We start from the raw sequence: 20,284 nt of genomic DNA, 5'->3' as shown, positions 1-20,284 counted from the left end.
AAGTATACGTTGCTCTTGGTAGGTGGAACCAAGACACAGTGTAGAAGAATCCTGCATAGCCCTCTGACCACACCAATATTCTAACTTCTCCATGGATCCCTAACAAGCATTGTGATACAACAGCAAGAAACTCCATGTCTACTCAGGCTGCTTAGAACTTAGCCCCAAAGCCACCAGATCGAACCTGCCATTTCCACAGATGCAATGGACCATGAAGGTATGCTTTCTAGGCATCGACATGGGAGAGCTCTGCTACCCAAACTTTCCATATGAGGGACCCTGGAGCAAACAAACCAAAATCCCCATGTCCAGTAAAAGGAAACCTTGCTGTTTGGAGCATCTCACAAATCACAGCATGGGAAATCCTCCATGGCCTCTTGTGCCACCCCTCCATTTGTTGGTCATCATAGATACAAACTACAGTGTGAGCAAACATCTGAGATCTGCTCTTACTCAGGTGCTGGATAGCTCAGCCTTATGATTGGCACTGGATTGAACTATAGTTTGTGTTTACCATTCCATCCTCACCCTCCTGGTCCCTAAGGCCTCTTGATAGGGAATTATGAAGCCATGATGCAGCATTTTGCCTGTCCCACAGAAAGAAGTGCCTGGTGAGTCTACAAGAAAACCCACATGAGGATCCACTTGCATGACCCTTGACGGAACCTTAATATCATAGGTCACTGAGGGCACTCAGGCTCTGTCTGACACAGCCTGAGTCACAACCTCCACTCAGCCATGCAGACAGTGGGCCCCATATTCTGCAGGTGGGACCTGTTTTGGCTTGAAGCCCTCACATCTACTCAACATGGATATTCAGACATCTCTCCCTAGACCATAGCTCAAATCCCTGACTATGGGGAAAACTGAAGCACAGGAGTACTCCTCCTTCCCGATGGCAGAAAACCTGGTTGTTGGCATGAGTGTTCACCGTCCGAGTGTTAACCAGCTGCATGGCCCATGAGGCCACGGTCACTCATGGGAGCCACCCTGGGCACAAACAGGCATTGGGACCCTCAGCCTGAGCATGCTTTCAAACAAGCCCTCTCAGTAGCACAACCAGGATGCCACATTGAAGGCCTGGTATGCCCGTAGTCACAAATACTAACCCTTGTTGGGATATTCCAGGGGCCCAGACCCAGAGCCTGTTTCTGGAATCCCTGTTTTGTGTCACTCCTAAATGGAAAATAGCACACTTCACTTCCCCAAAAAAGTCACCAAACTATTGGGAGCCGCTAGGATCCTGAGAGGAAAAATCTCCCATGTACCCATGACACAACATCTGCATTCCGAGGCCATCTGGGACAAGAGTCCAGATATAAAAGCTTGTGCTACTGCCTCGCATCACGCTAATTACAGTTCCTGACGAACTGCCTTCCAGGTCTATGCTCTGGGCCTATGATCACATCGCCACTAACCCTAACCCTAGTTTGTGTTTGCAGACTTCTCTCTCAAACCATGGATCACATTCCCTCCAGGATGGTGTCTCTGGAGCCACACCACAGGACTTTGCCTGCCATATCCAAGGAAAATTTGCCCAACCCACTTGCCCAAACCCTCCAGATTAGAAAAACCTGCAAGGCCCCTGAGCCCACCCCAATATTGGAGGCTGCTCTAGACGCAAATGCGTAGTCTGAAACACCCTTAGTCCCGAAATCTAGGCAGACAATCAAGTCAATGGTCCGGAGTCTGAAGATTGAAACACACATGCCCCTAGGACCTTATTGGAACCCAATTAGGTTTTCATGCATCTTTCCTCAGAGACCTGTTCTGGAATACCAACTTATGATACAACATATGTTCCCTAAGCTGCACAGCAGAAAAACTCCTGTCCCCAGAAGGAAAACGTGCTCTTGGACCTGCGTCAAACCCTGAAGTTAGGAGACTCCTGAATGGCACTTTAGCCACCAGTACAGTCTAAGATCTCCCTGGTAACAAACCAGCATTGCAACCCCTGTGCAAGACATTCCATGGCAGCTCAAGGCCTTGGTACTTCATGCCAGAGCCACCAGAACAAAACTGCAATGTGCCTCAGCTGCGTGGTCCATTGAGATACACTTTCCGGACATCCAAGCAAGAGAGCTCTGTTACCCAAAGTTCCATATGGGGGACCCTGGAGCTAAAACGCCAAACTCCAACTGTCCAGTAGAAAGAAACCTTGCTGTTTGGAGCATCTCACAAGCCTCAGCGTGGGAAATCCTCCATGGCCTCTGGATACCAACCCTCCATTTGTCAGTCATCATAGACACAAACTCCAGGGTGAGCAAACATCTGACATTCACCCTTACTGACATGATGGATATCTCGAATAAGAAGCAGCCCATTTGTACTGCCTTCTGTCTGGCACTGAATTTAACTGTAGCTTGTGTTTACAATTCCATCCTAACCCTACTGTCCCCAGGCCCACTTGATAGGGAATTCTGGAGCCACAACGCAGCATTCTACCTTCCTCATAAATAGAAGAAGTGCCTGGTGAGTCTGCCCAGGAACCCCAAATGAGGATCAATGTACTCCTGCCTTGAGGGAACCCTGATTTATAGACTGCCCTGGCCACTAGTGCTGTGTCTGACAGAGCCTGAGCCCCGAACTCATGTCAGCCTTCCAGACAGCGGGGTATGAATCCAGCATGTAAGACCGTCCATGGCCCAAGGCCATCATCTCTACTCATCCTTGGTATTCAGGCATTTGTCAACAGACCTTTGCTGGAATCCCTGCCAATGGGGGAACCGGAAGCACAATGGAGAACTCCGCCTTTCCCATGGCAGGAAACCTGGCTGTTGGGATGGGTGTCTAACCCTCAAAGTGGGAGCCAGCTACATGGCCAATGAGACCACGCCCACTCCTGAGAGCCACCGTGGGTACAAACTGGCATTGTGACCCTAAACGTGAGCATGCTTTCAAACAAGCCCTCTCAGTTACACCACCAGGATACCACATTGTAGGCCTTGGGTTCCCCTGGGCCCAAATCATAACACATTGTTGGATTATCCAGGCGCCCAGACACAGAGACCGTCTCTGGAATCCCTGTTTTGGGACACCTCTAAGATGGAAAACAACACTCTTCCCTTTCTGGAAAAAGCCACCAAACCATTGGGAACTTCCAGGATTCTTTGAAAGGAAAAACCTCTCATGGATTCATGAGACAACACCTGCATTCTGAGGCCGTTGTGGACTCACAGTCCAGATATAAAAGCCTGTGTGATCACCTAGAGTCACCCTAATTACAATTCCTGACATTCTGTCCTCCAGGGCTATTCACTGGGCTTGTGATCACATAGCCACTAACCCTAACTCAAGTTTGTGTTTGCAGACTTCTCTCTCAAAACCATGGCTCTCATGGCCTCCAGGATCTGATCTCTGGAGCCACACCACAGGACTGTATCTCCATCCCCAAGAAATCTTTAGCCGTCACAGTTGCCCAAAACCTCCAGATTAGGAGAAAATTAGGAGTAAATGTGAGTCTGAAACACCCCGATCACCTCCATCAAGGCAGACACCCAAGTCAATGGTCCTGAATCAGAAGATTGAAACTGACATGATCCTAGGACATCACTGGAACCCTAGATTAGGTTTTCAGGCATCTATCCTCAGAGGCCTGTTCTGGAATACCAACTTAGGATACAACATGTGTTCCCTGAGCCACACAACAGAACATCTCCTCTCCCTAGAAGGAAACTGTGCCCTTCGACCTGTGTCAAACCCTCAAGTTGTGAGAATCCTGCATGGCCCCTTATCCAACAGCACATTCTAAGATCTCCCTGGTAACAAACTAGCATTGAGACCCATCAGCAAGAAATGCAAAGTCTTCATGTGAAGTCAAGTGAATTATCCAACCACATCACAGCATTCTGTCATCCCCATAGAAAGAAGTGGTACCTGGTGAGTCTGTCCCGAAACCCCACTTGAGGATCAATCTTCTCGACCCTCGAGGGAACCCCGATTTATAGGCTGCTTTGGCCACTAGTTCTTTGTCTGACAGAGCCTGAGCCCCGACGAGGTGACCTCCTCCCAGAGAGCAGGGCCCAGACCCAGCATTTGAGACCGGTCATGGCTCAAGTCCATCAACTATACCCATCCTTGTTATTCAGGCATCTCTCCCCAGTCTTTTCCTTGAATCCCTGCAAATTGGGGTGTTAGGTTCCATAATCAAAGGAGAAGGACTGAAACAGAGTGAAGGCCAAGCAAAGCTTTATTTCGTGTCAAGCATCGAGAATCAAACTGACTGGTCAGGGCCGTCTCTTGCAAAGAGGCGACCCCTCCCAGGCTCACAGACTAACTTTCATAGAGGTAGTTTAGGCAGGCTATACACAGGTGGCCAATGAGATTGCAGTACACAGAGAGTACTGCACATGCCTGGTATGTCTGCCTCACACAGAAAAAAAAAAAAAAAGTTAAGTAACACACGTGTGCCCAACTGAATTTCAATTTACCCTAGGAGATATATGCGTGCCCCACTGATTGGATGTCTTCATCTGGACTGACCCGCCTTAGTATCTAGGCTCTGTAATTAAGTTCCTCTGGGAGGGGCAGGGTCAATCTAAGTTTAGTGCATAGGGTCAATCTACGTTCACTACATAAACACAAAATGACACCCTCGGGCCAACCAGGCCCTTACATTCCCTCTTTTCTTTGGAGGTTAGTCAAATCCTTGACTTTTCAGCCAGCTCTATGTTTTCTGGCTTTAAGGGGTTATATTGAGCATGTAAGTCTAACATTTTTATCGCTCTAGTTTTCTTTTGTACAAATGACACTAGTGCACAGTCAGCTGATGAGTTAGCCATTTACCGCTTTATCTAATTTCCTACCTATACTTTACCTAAACAGGTAACAATAAGAGCAACAATAAACTCATAGACTTTTGAGTCTTACTTTAGTCTCTGGTCAGCGGGGTCCATTGGCTGAGGCTTCAACCTCTGGGGGGCATCTTCATCCTCAGCTCGTTTGATGTGACCCTCGTGAATCCAGGCCCTGATGCCTTCTACTTTTATTGTTTTGGGGGTGGTCATGATAATAGCATATGGTCACTTTCAGCGAGGCTCCAAGTTCCCCACTTGATAGAGACATATGCAATCCAAGTCCTTGGGTTGTTAAGGATGTGGCTCCATCTCCAACTCCAGCCCAGTGTGGGGAATCCAGATCCCAGCATAGGCTTTATTTTTTAAGACATACTGTAATGCCTGCAGTGACTGGAGTACAGACTGATCAGTAATTTCTGCTAGGGCAACCTCTTGTAGTCGAGGACAGAGCGGGGGGGGGGGGTTCCCAAACATTATTTCAAATGGGGTCACCTTGTTCAAATAGGGTGTACATCGTGCCCTGAGGAGGGCGAAGGAAGGAGATCCAGCCATCCACCGCCAGTCTCCAGAATTGTTTTTATCAAGGTCTCTTTAATAATCCGGTTTATTCTCTCTACTTGCCCAGAACTCTGGGGCCGATAGGCACAATGTAGTTTCCAAATTGTGCCCATCGCCTTGGCCAATGTCTGTGAGACTGAGCTCACAAATGCAGGGCCATTGTCTGACTGAATAGTGAGAGGCAGCCCAAACCTAGGAATTATTTCTTCTAGTAACCTTTTTTTGCCTACCACTCCTGTTGTCACACGTTTGATACCTGGAATTGCTTGCTTATAAGTTGCTTGAGTTTGTGTATCCCCAAATAAGTACCCTGATGTATCTGATCTATTATCATCTTACCTAGACTTCGAAGAAAAATTAAATTTTCTCTTTTAGTCTTAGCCCAGTCTCCTTCATATTCTAATTTATCCCATTTTGGTAAATACTTTAAATCTTCCTTTGAATAGTCCAGTTTTTCTGGTAAGGCTAGAGACAGGAGTGTAACCAGCTCTTGCACTGTTTTTCAGGCTGCTTGCTTTGCAGCTTGATCTGCTAAGTGGTTTCCTTTAGAAATCAGATCAGTCCCCTTATGGTGTCCTGGACAATGTGGATGGGCTTGGTAACATGTGGGGTGGCCAATGCTGGGGCACTCATTAAGGTTGTTTGTAATTCCTTAAATGCTCCTTCTGCCTCAGCTGTCCACTCTATCCTAGTGAGCCCTCCTCTGGCCAGTTCGTAGAGAGGTCAGGCATTCTCCACAAACCATGGTATCCACAGCCTACAGCAGCACACTATCCCAAGAAACTCCCTCACATTTCAGGACATGGTGGGGTGGGTGTATCTCTAAACCTAACCCTAACCCTAACCCTAACCCTAAAGGTAACCCCGTCCAGCACATGGGCATAGAAGAGGCCCTTGGACCTCAACCTTTGGAAGCCCCGGGAAGTCTGTGTCTCCAAGGTCAGAAGCCATGCACTGCAACCTTGCCAAAAGGGATGGGACACAGGCAGGAGGAGGGTGGCTTTGCCTGGATCCCAGAGCAGATCCAGGCCTCTCTGGGCCGTGTTCCATTCCCCTGCCCAGCCACAGTCACACCCGTGTCTTGCCAAGTGTGTGCAATAGCCTCCTGATAGAGCGGGGATGGAATGTATGGAGAGGTTCTACACCTGATGGCATCCTTAGAATTAGGAAGCCAGAACACCCCCTATGTGCAGACGGGGAGACTGGGGAGATGCTGAGAGACACAGGGTGTGTGCGGGCACACAGTCCTGGACAGGAGCAGAAGCCCAGTCTGAACCCAGCTCTGTGCCCTCCCAGCAGGGACAACAGCTGCACCCAGGCCACCCAGGGGCTGGGCGGAGGCTGTGTGGGGCTCACTGGATGGACAGGGCATGGGGAGGAGGGTGAGTCTTGAGTAGCTGGGGGAGGGGCAAACTCGGGGAGATCTAGTGGGAGCAGGAAGTGCGGTAAGGAGCCCCCAGGCAGTGGTGACCTCACTTCCCTGATGAGAGAGCCCAACAGAATTGGAATCCACGTATCCAGACACCCACATTCCAGAGAAAAACCCCCTGCCCAGCTCATTTCTAGGCACATCCTGAAGGAAGCGACAAGTTCTTCTGCTGTCTACCAAAGCCCAGAGGATGTAGGCAGAGGAGAGCTCGCAAGAAAGAGACGACCTTCACTGGGCAGGTCATGTCAGGCTTCCACGACGCCTCTGGCCCTTTAGCAAAAAGAATCAAAAGGTGACACAGGGGGGCTCAGAGTCAGAGAGTCCAACACCTTCAGATCAACAGGTGTATACCGGGGGGACAAGATGGCGGGGTACTAGGAAGAGGCGTCTTTTCAGCTGGTACCCCAAAGTGAGCTGATTACCTACCAAAGAACTCCGATCACTCATGAAATCAGCCTGAGATCAGAATTATACACGTCTGGATCTCTACAGGGGCAGAAGACGCCAGTGAGCAGGTAAAGCGGAATGGGAACAGCGGACTGATATCGGAAGATAAACAAAAGGGGGAGGGAGCCACCAGAGGCGACCGGTGGGAAAGTAATACCCCGATAGGAGCGAGAGTGCCCTGCGTCTGGGGACCAGCATTAACTTGGAGACTGGTTGAAAGCACTCCAAAAGAGCAAAGGATCGCGGGGGCAAATTGTGGGAATCGGGGCGGCTAGGGACAGGGGCTTAACTCCCCGGTCCCAGACGGCCTCCCCGGCGTGGAGGCAGAGAGAGTGCGGCGGAGAAACCAGCTCCTGGTCCCTAAGCTGCCAGCGCGCCCCAGAGTGCGGGGGTTCCGGCTCCTGTGAGGGGATGGGAGCTGCGCCGGTCTGCAGAACGCGCGCTACCCTACCACGAAGCTTGAGATGCGCGCGCACGTCCCTCCAGCTCTCCTGGGTTTCGAAGGCCCGGGGGCGCTTCTTGACCTGCGCCATTGTTTCAAAGTCTAAGCCGCGCGCATGCGAAACTCTTCCCCGGACAGAGGCGCGCAAAAGCCCAGCCTGCGGCTTCCGGACCAGCGCCCCGTTCTCAGTGCCCCAGACGCGCGCCCGACCCACAGCCGCCTCTGAAAAGAGGTGCACGCAAGCCGGGCACTCGCAGCCCGGGCCGGCGGCAAAATCTCAGTGTGCGATCGCTGCTTGGAACCTCTCTGGCGGTCAGGAGCTCCCAGACAGGCGCCACTGCCTTGGCTTTGGGGACGACCAAAAGATCCTGCGCCCCAAGGGTCTTTAACTTGGACCCTGCACTGCCAGCGTCCAAAAAGGGGATTTATTCAGCTTCTGCACCCAGACTGAGGCTTCTCTCTGAGACGGAGATCAGGAAGTGTTCCAGGGTGCACCTTGACTGCACCAGAGTTGATACACCCAGCTACATCTGTTCAGTCTTCTCCCACCAAAATGACTAGGAGGATGAATGCCCAACAGAAGAAAAATACAGAGGATGGACCTTCTGCAACAGAGCTAACGGCTATCAACATAGACAATATGTCGGAAAGAGAATTCAGGCTAACAATTATCCAGGCAATAGCTAGGTTAGAGAAAGCCATGGATGACCAGACAGAATTGATTAGGGCCGAACTGAAAGCGACCAGACAGGATGTTCACAATGTTAGGGCGGAGCTTAAAGCTACGAGGGAGGAGGTCCACAATGCTCTCAATGAGTTCCAATCCAATCTAAACTCTCTCAAAGCTAGGGTAACTGAGACAGAAGATAGAATTAGTGATCTGGAAGACAAACAGATAGAGAGAAAGGATCAGGAGAAAGCCTGGAACAAACAGCTTAGATCCCACGAAAGCAGAATTAGGGAAATAAATGATGCCATGAAGCGTTCCAACGTCAGAATTATTGGAATTCCTGAAGGGGAGGAGAAAGAAAGAAGTCTAGAAGATATCGTGGAACAAGTCCTTCATGAAAATTTTCTGAATCTCGCGAATGAAACCAGCGTTCATGTACTAGAGGCTGAACGGTCTCCACCCAAGATTATACACTCCAAAAAAACATCACGACACCTGATAGTCAAATTGAGAAATTATAATTGTAGGTATAATCTCTTGAAAGCCGCCAGGGCAAAGAGGCTCCTTACTTACAGAGGGAAGCCCATCAGAATAACGTCAGACCTGTCCACAGAGACCTGGCAAGCCAGAAGAGGCTGGCAAGATACATTCAGGGCACTAAATGAGAAGAACATGCAGCCAAGAATACTTTATCCAGCAAGACTGACATTCAAAATGAATGGAGAGATTAAGAGTTTCCAAGACCGGCAAGGCTTAAAAGACTATGCAACCACTAAGCCGACACTGCAGGAAATATTAAGGGGGGTTCTATAAAAGAGGAAAAATCCCAAGAATAGCATTGAACAGAAATATAGAGACAGTCTACAGAAAGAAAGACTTCAAAGGTAACTCGATGTCAATAAAAACGTATCTATCAATAATCACTCTCAATGTGAATGGCCTAAATGCACCCATAAAACGGCACAGGGTTGCAGATTGGATAAAACGACAGGACCCATCCATATGCTGTCTACAAGAGACCCATTTTGAACCTAAAGATACACGCAGACTGAAAGTGAAGGGGTGGAGAAGCATCTTTCATGCCAATGGGACTCAAAAGAAGGCTGGGGTAGCAATTCTCATATCAGATATATTGGACTTCAAACTAAAGACTGTAGTCAGAGATACAGAAGGACACTACATAATCCTTAAAGGGACTATCCACCAAGATGATCTAACAATTGTAAATATCTATGCTTCCAATATGGGAGCAGCCAATTACTTAAGAAAACTGTTAATCAAGATAAAGAGTCATATTGATATGAATACACTAATCGTAGGTGATCTTAACACGCCTCTTTCAGAATTAGACAGATCATCGAAGCAGAAAATCAATAAAGAAACAAGAGCATTGAATGACACATTGGACCAGATGGACCTCATAGATATATACAGAACATTACACCCTAAAACAGCAGAATACTCATTCTTCTCAAGTGCACATGGAACCTTCTCCAGAATAGACCACATACTGGGTCACAAATCAGGACTCAGCCAATACCAAAACACTGAGATTATTCCCTGCATATTCTGAGATCACAATGCTTTGAAACTGGAGCTCAATCACAAGGAAAAGTTCCAAAGGAACTCAAACACCTGGAAGCTAAAGACCACTTTGCTTAAGAATGCTTGGATCAACCAGGAGATCAAAGAAGAACTGAAACAATTCATGGAAACCAATGAGAATGAAGACACTTCGGTCCAAAACCTATGGGATACAGCAAAGGCAGTCCTAAGGGGAAAATATATAGCCATTCAAGCCTTGCTCAAAAAAATTGAAAAATCCAGAACACACCAGCTGTGTCTACACCTTAAAGAACTGGAGGATCAACAACAATTCAAACCAACTCCACACATAAGAAGGGAAATCATCAAGATTAGAGCTGAGATCAATGAGGGAGAAACCAGAGATACAGTAGAACGTATCAATGAAACTAGAAGCTGATTTTTTGAAAGAATCAATAAGTTAATAAGCCACTGGCTACACTAATCCGAAAGAAAAGAGAGAAATCCCAAATTCATAAAATTATGAATGAAAAGGGAGAGATCACAACTAACGCCAAGGAAGTAGAAACAATCATCAGAAGTTATTACGAACAGTTATATGCCAATAAGCTTAGCAACCTAGATGAAATGGATGCATTCCTGGAAAAATATAAACTACCAAAATTGAACCAGGAAGAAATCGACAACCTGAATTGACCGATATCTAATAACGAGATTGAATCAGTGATCAAAAACCTCCCAAAAAACAAGAGCCCAGGACCTGACGGATTCCCTGGGGAATCCTACTAAACCTTCAAAGAAGAAATAACACCTATTCTCCTGAAGCTGTTTCAAAAAATTGAATCAGAAGGAAAACTTCCAGACTCTTTCTATGAAGCCAGCATTACCCTGATCCCCAAACCAGGCAAGGACACTACCAAAAAGGAGAATTTCAGACCAATATCACTGATGAATATGGATGCTAAGTTTCTCAACAAGATCCTAGCTAACAGGATCCAACAGCACATTAAAAAGATTATCCACCATGATCAGGTGGGATTCATCCCTGGGCTACAAGGATGGTTCAACATTCGCAAATCAATCAATGTGATACAACAAATTAATATGAGAAGAGAGAAGAACCACATGGTCCTCTCAATTGATGCCGAAAAAGCATTTGACAAAATCCAGCATCAGTTCCTGATTAAAACGCTTCAAAGTATAGGGATAGAGGGAACATTCCTGAACCTCATCAAATCTATCTATGAAAGACCCACAGCAAATATCATCCTCAATGGGAAAAAGCTTGCAGCCTTCCCATTGATATCAGGAACAAGACAAGGATGCCCACTTTCACCACTCTTATTCAACATAGTATTAGAAGTCCTAGCAACAGCAATCAGAAAACAGAGAGATAAAAGGTATCCAAATTGGTAATGAAGAAGTCAAACTCTCTCTCTTCGCAGATGACATGATTCTTTATATGGAAAACCCAAAAGACTCCACCCCCAAACTACTAGAATATGCAGAAATCAGTGGCTTTCTTATACACTAACAATGAAAATACAGAAAGGGAAATTAGAGAATCGATTCCATTTACTATAGCACCAAGAACCATAAGATACCTGGGAATAAACCTAACTAAAGAGGTAAAGGATCTATACTTGAGGAACTATAGAACACTCATGAAAGAAATTGAAGAAGACAGAAAAAGATGGAAGACCATTCCATGCTCTTGGATCGGAAGAATAAACATTGTTAAAATGTCTATACTGCCTAGAGCAATCTATACTTTTAATGCCATTCCGATCAAAATTCCACCGGCATTCTTCAAAGAGCTGGAGCAAATAATCCTAAAATTTGTATGGAATCAGAAGAGACCCCGAATCGCTAAGGAAATGTTGAAAAACAAAAATAAAGCTGGCGGCATCACCTTACCTGATTTCAAGCTTTATTACAAAGCTGTGATCACCAAGACAGCATGGTACTGGCATAAAAACAGACACATAGACCAGTGGAACAGAGTAGAGAGCCCTGATATGGACCCTCAACTCTATGGTCAATTAATCTTCGACAAAACAGGAAAAAATATACAGTGGAAAAAAGACAGTCTCTTCAATAAATGGTGCTGGGAAAACTGGACAGCTATATGTAGAAGAATGAAACTCGACCATTCTCTTACACCGTACACAAAGATCAACTCAAAATGGATAAAAGACCTCAACGTGAGACAGGAATCTATCAGAAGCTTAGAGGAGAACATAGGCAGTAATCTCTTTGATATCAGCCACAGCAACTTCTTTCAAGATACGTCTCCAAAGGCAAAGGAAACAAAAGCGAAAATAAACTTCTGGGACTTCATCAAAATCAAAAGCTTCTGCACAGCAAAGGAAACAGTCAAAAAAACAAAGAGGCAACCCACGGAATGGGAGAAGATATTTGCAAATGACAGTACAGACAAAAGGTTGATATCCAGGATCTATAATGAACTCCTCAAACTCAACCCACACCAAACAGACAAACACATGAAAAAATGGGCAGAAGATATGAACAGACACTTCTCCAATCAAGACATACAAATGGCTATCAGACACATGAAAAAATGCTCATCATCATTAGCCCTCAGGGAGATTCAAATTAAAACCACATTGAGATATCACCTTACACCAGTTAGAATGGCCAAAATTAACAAAACAGGAAACAACATGTGTTGGAGAGGATGTGGAGAAAGGGGAACCCTCTTACACTGTTGGTGGGAATGCAAGTTGGTGCAGCCTCTTTGGAGAACAGTGTGGAGATTCCTCAAGAAATTAAAAATAGAGCTTCCCTACGACCCTGCAATTGCACTCGTGGGTACTTACCCCAAAGATACAGATGTCGTGAAAAGAAGGGCCATCTGTAACCCAATGTTTATAGCAGCAATGGCCACAGTCGCCAAACTATGGAAAGAACCAAGATGCCCTTCAATGGATGAATGGATAAGGAAGATGTGGTCCATATACACTATGGAGTATTATGCCTCCATCAGAAAGGATGAATACCCAACTTTTGTAGCAACGTGGACGGGACTGGAAGAGATTATGCTGAGTGAAATCAGTCAAGCAGAGAGAGTCAATTATCATATGGTTTCACTCATTTGTGGAGCATAACCAATAGCATGGAGGACAAGGGGCGTTAGAGAGGAGTAGGGAATTTGGGTAAATTGGAAGAGGAGGTGAACCATGAGAGACTATGGGCTCTGAAAAACAGTCTGAGGGGTTTGAAGTGGCGGGGGGGTGGGAGGTTGGGGTACCAGGTGGTGGGTATTATAGAGGGCACAGCTTGCATGGAGCACTGGGTGTGGTGAAAAAATAATGAATACTGTTTTTCTGAAAATAAATAAATTGGGAAAAAAAAAGGTGTATACCTAGTTCTCCTCCCCATGTGTGTGTGTGCGTCTGTGTGTGTGTGTGTGTATGTGTGTGTGTGTGTGTGTGTGTGTGTGTGTGTAAAGAGAGCTCATCGGGGGAGGGGACAACCTGAGGAGGAGCAGGATGATGAAGGGTCAGATGCCTGGTGGGCAGGTTATGTCCATGCCACAGGTTAAGGCTGGCTAGGTGGGATAGGGTGTGGGGGATGCAAACTTCTGTCCAGGGTTCATCCTGAGACACGGAAGGGACAGATCAATGACCCAGAGTGGGGCTAATCCTAACACTAACCCCTAACACTGACAATGACCCTGACTGAGAGTCTGACCCAAACCCTAATCGAAGCCCTGATCCTGACCCTGACCTTGACTGTGTTCCTGACCCAAATGATAACCCTAATTCCTAGTCTGATGCTGCCCCTTATCCGGACCCTGAACTTAAACCTAACCCTGACCTTACGCTAACCCTGACTCAGCCCTAAACGTGACGCTGACCCTGACGATAATAGTAACCCAGATCCTCACCTAACCCTGACCCTAACCCTAACCCTGACCCCTACCTTAACCCTAATGCTATCCCTGACCCTAACGAAGTCTAACCCTAAACCTGACCCTAACCTTAACCCTAAACTAAACCGTAACCCTAACACTAACCCCTAACCCTGACCTGGACCCTGACTGTGAGCCTGACCCTAACCCTTATCCTAGCCCTGACCCTGACCCTGACCGTGAGCCTGACCCAAACACGAACCCTAAACCTAAGCCTGATGCTGACCCTGATCCGGACCGTGAACATAAACCTAACACTGGCCTTACCCTAACCCTGACCCAGATCCTAACCATGACCCTGACCCTGACCCTGACCTAAACATGACCCTACCCTAACCCTGACCGTGACAGTGAGCCTGAACCTAACCTTATCCCTAATGGTAACCCTATCCCTGACCCTAATACGGACCCAGAACCTAAACCCAATGCTGACTGTAACCGTAACACTAACCCCTACCTTACACAAACGCTAACCCTGACCCTAATGCTGTCTAAACCTAACGCTAAACATAACCCTACTTCTAACCCTAACACTAACTCCAAACCCAAACCTTTCCCCTGAACCTATCCCTGACCCTAACCCTAATCCGATCCCTAACCCTGACCGAAACCTAACCCTGACCCTGACCGGAACGTTGTCCCTAAACCAAAACCTGACCCTGAACCTAAATCTAACCCTGGACCTGACCTTCCCCCTGACCCTGACCCTGACCCTGAACCTGATACTAAACTTAACCCTCATCCTAACACTGACCCTGACTCTGACCCTGACCCTAACGCCAACCCTGACTCTGTATGTGAGCCTGACGCTAAACATAACCATAAATGTAAACCTGACCCTGACCCTAACACGAGCCATGATCCGAAACCTAATGGTGACCCTAAAACCAAAACTAACACCTAACCCTAACCCTGACACTGACCCAAACCCTGTCTAAAACTAACCCTCAACCTAACTCTAACCCTAACTGTAACCCCTAACTTTAACCCTATCACTGACACTATCCCTCACCTGACCCTATCCCAACCCTGAACTTTACCTAACCCTGACCCTGACCCTAACCTTGAAAGTAAACCAAACACTGACGCTGACACTAAACTGAACCCTGGCCCTGAACTTAACCCTGACATTGGCCCTGACCCTAAACCTAAACCTGACCCTAACTCTAATTCTAACCCTAACCCAACCCTGACCCTGACCCTAACCCTAACTGTAACCCTCACCCTAACCCAAAACCCCAACCCAAACCCTGAACTTCCCTGTCCTCCTTCCCATCCACTGACTCAAGCCAGGGCTAAATGCAAGGACAGACTGGACCTCTGTCCCAGGGAACAACAAGGAAGACAAAGCAGAGGGAGAGAGAAGTTGAAGGGGTCCACTGATTTCGTTCCCCGACTTGGCCTCTACTGATGTCTCCAAGTCCTCTGGCTCAACCCCACCTTGAGCAGGACCCTGGGAGGGATTCTGAATTCCAGGCAAGCTGGGTGGGGGGTACTCGATGACCTTTGAATCCCTAGATGTCCAACACGCCTGACCATGCACCCTGAGCCTTGCTCCCAGGATAGGCATGGTTCCGGTGCTCAGCAGATTTTGGGGCCACAGAGCACCTGGCAGTGGTGAGGGAACATCGGAGACCAGTCAAAGACAGCGCCATGGTCCCATACACATCCACCACAAGGCTGGGTCATGGTACAGGTGCTGTGTGCAGGTCTCCTGTGCACACCTGGCCCTCACAGAATGGAGGTCTTTGGTGCACCTTTCCTCCGCCTCCACCTACCCCTGGAGGAACGACCAGGTTCAAGCATTTCCACGTCCATCGCTCAGGGACAGTTGGGAATCTGCAGTCAAGAGAGGCAGCGACTGACCCAGGACAAAATATGGGTACAGAGTCCAAGAAGCAGACTTTCCCTCCAGTCCTAGGCAATCCCTGACCCTCCTATGAGATTTCCTTGGGGGGTGAGAGCTCCTCAGTTCCTTGGGGAGAGCTACCCACACCATCCAATGTGGGGACATGACCTCGGGCATCCCCAGACAGCTAGAGGCATATGTGTTGCAGCGCACACATGCACACACACACACACACACACACACACACACACACACATACCCTTCTGCCCAGCTAGAGATCAGAGGTGGAGACACCCTGGGAAAATGGTGGGTAACAAGGGGGAAAGAAGAAAGAGGTTGGAAACAGCTCGGCCATGGTGTCAGGGGCATCAGGTCTTCAGGCCTGGTCCGAGATCCAAAGAATTGGGAGGGGATACAGGATGGGATGGTGGACAAGGGGTTCCCAAGGGGCCCAGGGGCTTTGCCAGGGCAATGGGTGGGGACAGTTTCTGGGGCCTGGTGTCCATCACCACCCTGGACTACTGGAAGTAGGAAGAGGTAACCCCCCCAGTGTGGACAGGGCTACAACACCGAAGGCCTCCCCTTACTCTTCTATTAATGGGGCCATAGAGACAGGGTGTCCCTAGTCTCCCACAGGCTTGTAGAAGAGCCTGTTGGCCTTGAATCTCTATCTGAGACCCACTGTTCAGCCAGTATTGGGAAATGATTTGTACTCCCTTGAGGTCCTTCTGATCAGAAGGCAGCCTGGGGGCTTGGGGGGTTGACATTGTGGGCTTGCAGAATGTGGCAGAGCACTAGGCCCCTGGCTTGGGGACCAGGGTCAGGACTCTCTTTGTTGCAGCCTCTGGGTCCCCATTGGGAAGAGGTTCCAGAGTCAGTGCTCTGCTCAGGGTGAGAAAGCCTTACATAGCAAGGAACCAAGCACCAGCCCAGGAGAAGGAAACAGGGGCAAGGGAGACTTTGGAGGTTTCTCCCATCAGCCCTGGAGCCACAGATCCTGCTCCTGTGAGACACACAAAAAGAGGGACAGACACAGATGCAGACACAGAGACAAAGACAAAGAGAGACAGACACTGGACACAGGAGAGAGGGAACCAGCAGAAGTGCCAGACTTTCCTCCATCAGCTTGGAAATGACAGCCAAACCTTTGGTCCCCTTCTCAGGACCATGGGCCATCCACCCTGGGAGAATGGATTCGGGAATGCCCAGGGACCACTGTGAGGGCTGGCCAGAACATGGGCGCAGACGAGGCCCTTGGACCTAAACCTGTGGAAGCCCTGGGAAGTCTGTGTCAACAAGGTCAGAAGCCATGCACTGCCACCTTGCCACATAGGCAGGAGGAGGGTGGCTTTGCCTGGATCCCAGAGCATACCGAGGCCTCTCTGGGCTGTGTTCCATTCCGCTGCCCAGCCCCAGGTCACCCTGCCTGCCAAGAGCGTGCACCAGCCTCCTGATAGACCGGGGATGGAATGTATGGAGAGGTTCTACCCCTGATGACATCCCTAGAAGTAGAAGCCAGAAAAATCCCAAAGTCCAGAGGGGGAGACTGAGGACGCCCTGAGAGCCACAAGGTGTGTGCGGGATCACAGTCCTGGGCAGGAGCAGGGCCCAGTATGAACCCAATACTATGTCCTCCGAGCGGGGACAACAGCTGCACCCAGGCCTCCCAGGTGCTGGGGGGAGGCTGTGTGGGGATCACTGGATGGATAAGGCATGGGGTGGAGGGTGAGCCTTGGGTAGCTGGGGGAGTGGCGCCCTCAGGGAATTCTGGTGGGAGCAGGAAATCTGGTAATGAGCCCTTAGTCAGTGGTGACCTCACTTCCCTGATGACAGAGCTCACCGGAATTGGAACCCACGTATCCAGGCACCCACATTCCAGAGAAAGGCACTCTGCCCAGTTCATTTCTGGGCACATCCTGAAGTAAGTGACATGTTCTTGTGCTGTCTACCGAAGCCCAGAAATGCAGGCAGAGGAGATTTCACCCATCAGACACATCTGCGCAATGGGCAGGTCATGTCAGGCTTCCCCGACGCCTCTGGCCCTTTGGCAAAAAGAATCAAAAGGTGACACCAGGGGGCTCAGAGTAAGAGTCCCACACTTCTGATCGACCTTTGTAGCCCTAGGTCTCCTCCCTTTTCTGTGTGTGTGTGTGTGTGTGTGTGTGTGTGTGTGTGTGAATGTGTGTGTGTAAAGAGAGCTCATTGGAGGTGGAGAAGCACCAAGCAGGAGCAGGCTGATGAAGGTTCTGAAGCTTGGTGGGCAGGTCATTTTCACACCCAAGGTTAAGGCTGGCTAGGTTGAATTGGGTGTGAGGGCTGCACCCTTCTGCCTAGGGTTTATCCTGAGATCCTGCAGGGATGGGTTAATGACCCAGGTGGGGGGCTAAACCTAACACTAACCCCTAACCCTGACCCTTACCTGGACCGTGAGCCTTACCCAAACCCGAACCCTGAATCTAAGCATGACGCTGATCATGATCTGGACCCTGAACCTAAACCTAACCCTAACCTTACCCTAACCCTGACCCAGACCCTAAACTTGACGCTGACCGTGACCTAAACCTGATCCTAAACCTAACCCTGACTGTGACTGTGAGCCTGACCCTAACCCTAACCCTAAAGGTAACCCTATCCCTGACACTAATACGGACCCAAAACGTAAACCTAACGCTGACCCTAAACATAACACCAACCCCTACCCAAACCCAAATCCTAACCTGACCCTAACGCTGTCTAACCCAAACCCTAACCATAACCCTACCCTAACCATAACCCTAACCTAACCCCAATCCCAAACTTTTTCCCTGATCATTACCCTGACCCTGACCCTAACCCTAACTCTAACCAAGGTCAAAACTAACCCTGAACCTGACCCGAAACTTGCCCCTAAACCAAAAACTGACCCTGACCCTAAATCTGACCCTGGCCAAGACCTTCAACCTGACCCTAACTCTGACCCTGTCCCTAAACCTAACACTGACTCTAACACTGAACCTGACCCTGACACTGACCCTAACACTAACACTGACCCTGACTGTGAGCCTGATCCTAAACTTAACCCTAAACATAAACCTGACCCTGACCCTAACACAGGACAACACCCGAAACTTAATGCTGACTCTAACCCTAACACTAATCCCTAACCCTAACCCTGACCCTGACTCAAACCGTGTCTAAACCTAACCCTCAACCTAACTCTAACCCTAACCCTAAACACTAACTTTAACCTTATCCCTGACCCTATTCCTCACCCTAAACCTATCCCTAACCCTAAACTTAGCCTAACCCTGAACCTGAACCTAACATTGAACCTAAACTGAACACTGACCCTGACCCTAAACCGAACCCTGGCCCTGAACTTAACCTTGATTCTGGACCTGACCCTAAACAAAACCCTGACCCTAACCCTAACCCTGGCCATGACCCTGACCTTGACTCTGACTCTAACCCTGACCCTGACCCTAACTCTTACCCTAAACCTTGACCCTCTACCTGACCCTGACCCTAAAAGGAACCCTCAACCGAACCCAAACCCTTCACCCAAACCCTAACCTTCCCTGTCCTCTTTCCCACCCACTGACACAAGCCAGGGCTAAATCCAAGGCAGGCTGGACCTCTGTCCTAGGGAACAACAAGGAAGACCAAGCAGAGTGAGAGAGAAGTTGAAGGGGCCCACTGATTCCCTGCCCTTACTTGGCCTCCACTGATGTCTCCAAGTCCTCAGGCTCAACACCAGCTTGAGTGGGACCCTGGGAGGGATTCTGAATTACAGACCAGCTGGGCGGGGGTACTCGATGACCTTTGCATCCCCAGATGTCCAACCCGCCTGGCCATGCACCCTGAGCCTTGCTTCCCAGGATAGGCACGGTTCCAGTGCTCAGCAGACTTTGGGGTCACAGAGCACCTGGCAGTGGTGAGGGAACATGGGGGACCAGTCAGGGACAGTGCCATGGTCGCGTATACATCCACCACAAGGCTGGGTCATGGTACAGGTGCTGTGTGCAGGTCTCCTGTGCACACCTGGCCCTCTTGGAGTGAAGGTCTTTGTGCCTGGTGCACCTTTCCTCCACATCCACCTACCTCTGGAGGAGCACCCAGGTTCAAACATTTCCATGTCCATCGCTCAGGGACAGTTGGGAACCTGCGGTCAAAAGAGGCACAGACTGGCCCTGGAAAAAAGAAAGGTACAGAGTCCAAGGAGGAGAGCTTCTCTCCAGTCCTAGGCAATCCCAGACCCTCCCATGAGGTTTGCTTGGAGGGTGAGAGCTCCTCAGATCCTTGGGGAGAGCTACCTACAGCATCACATGTGCGGACCTGACCTTGGGCATCCCTAGACAACTAGAGGCGTATGTGTTTAGGCGAACGCATACAGACACACACACACACACACACACACACACACACACACACACACCCTGATCTGTCCAGCTAGGGGTTAGAGGTGGAGAAACCCGGGGCAAATGGTGGGTAACAAGGGGGAAAGAAAAAAGACGTTGGAGACAGCTCAGCCATGGGGTCAGGGGCATCAGAACTCCTGGCCAAGACCGAGTTCCAAAGCATGGGGAATGGAGACAGGACGTGCTGAAGGTCAAGGGGTCCCCAAGGGGCCCAGGG

The sequence above is a fragment of the Neovison vison genome, chromosome 7 (genome assembly GCF_020171115.1).
Source record: "Neovison vison isolate M4711 chromosome 7, ASM_NN_V1, whole genome shotgun sequence".
NCBI classification, from domain to species: Eukaryota; Metazoa; Chordata; class Mammalia; order Carnivora; family Mustelidae; genus Neogale; species Neogale vison.
The sequence above is the reverse complement of the archived record's forward strand: the minus strand, read 5'-3'. Positions refer to the sequence as shown.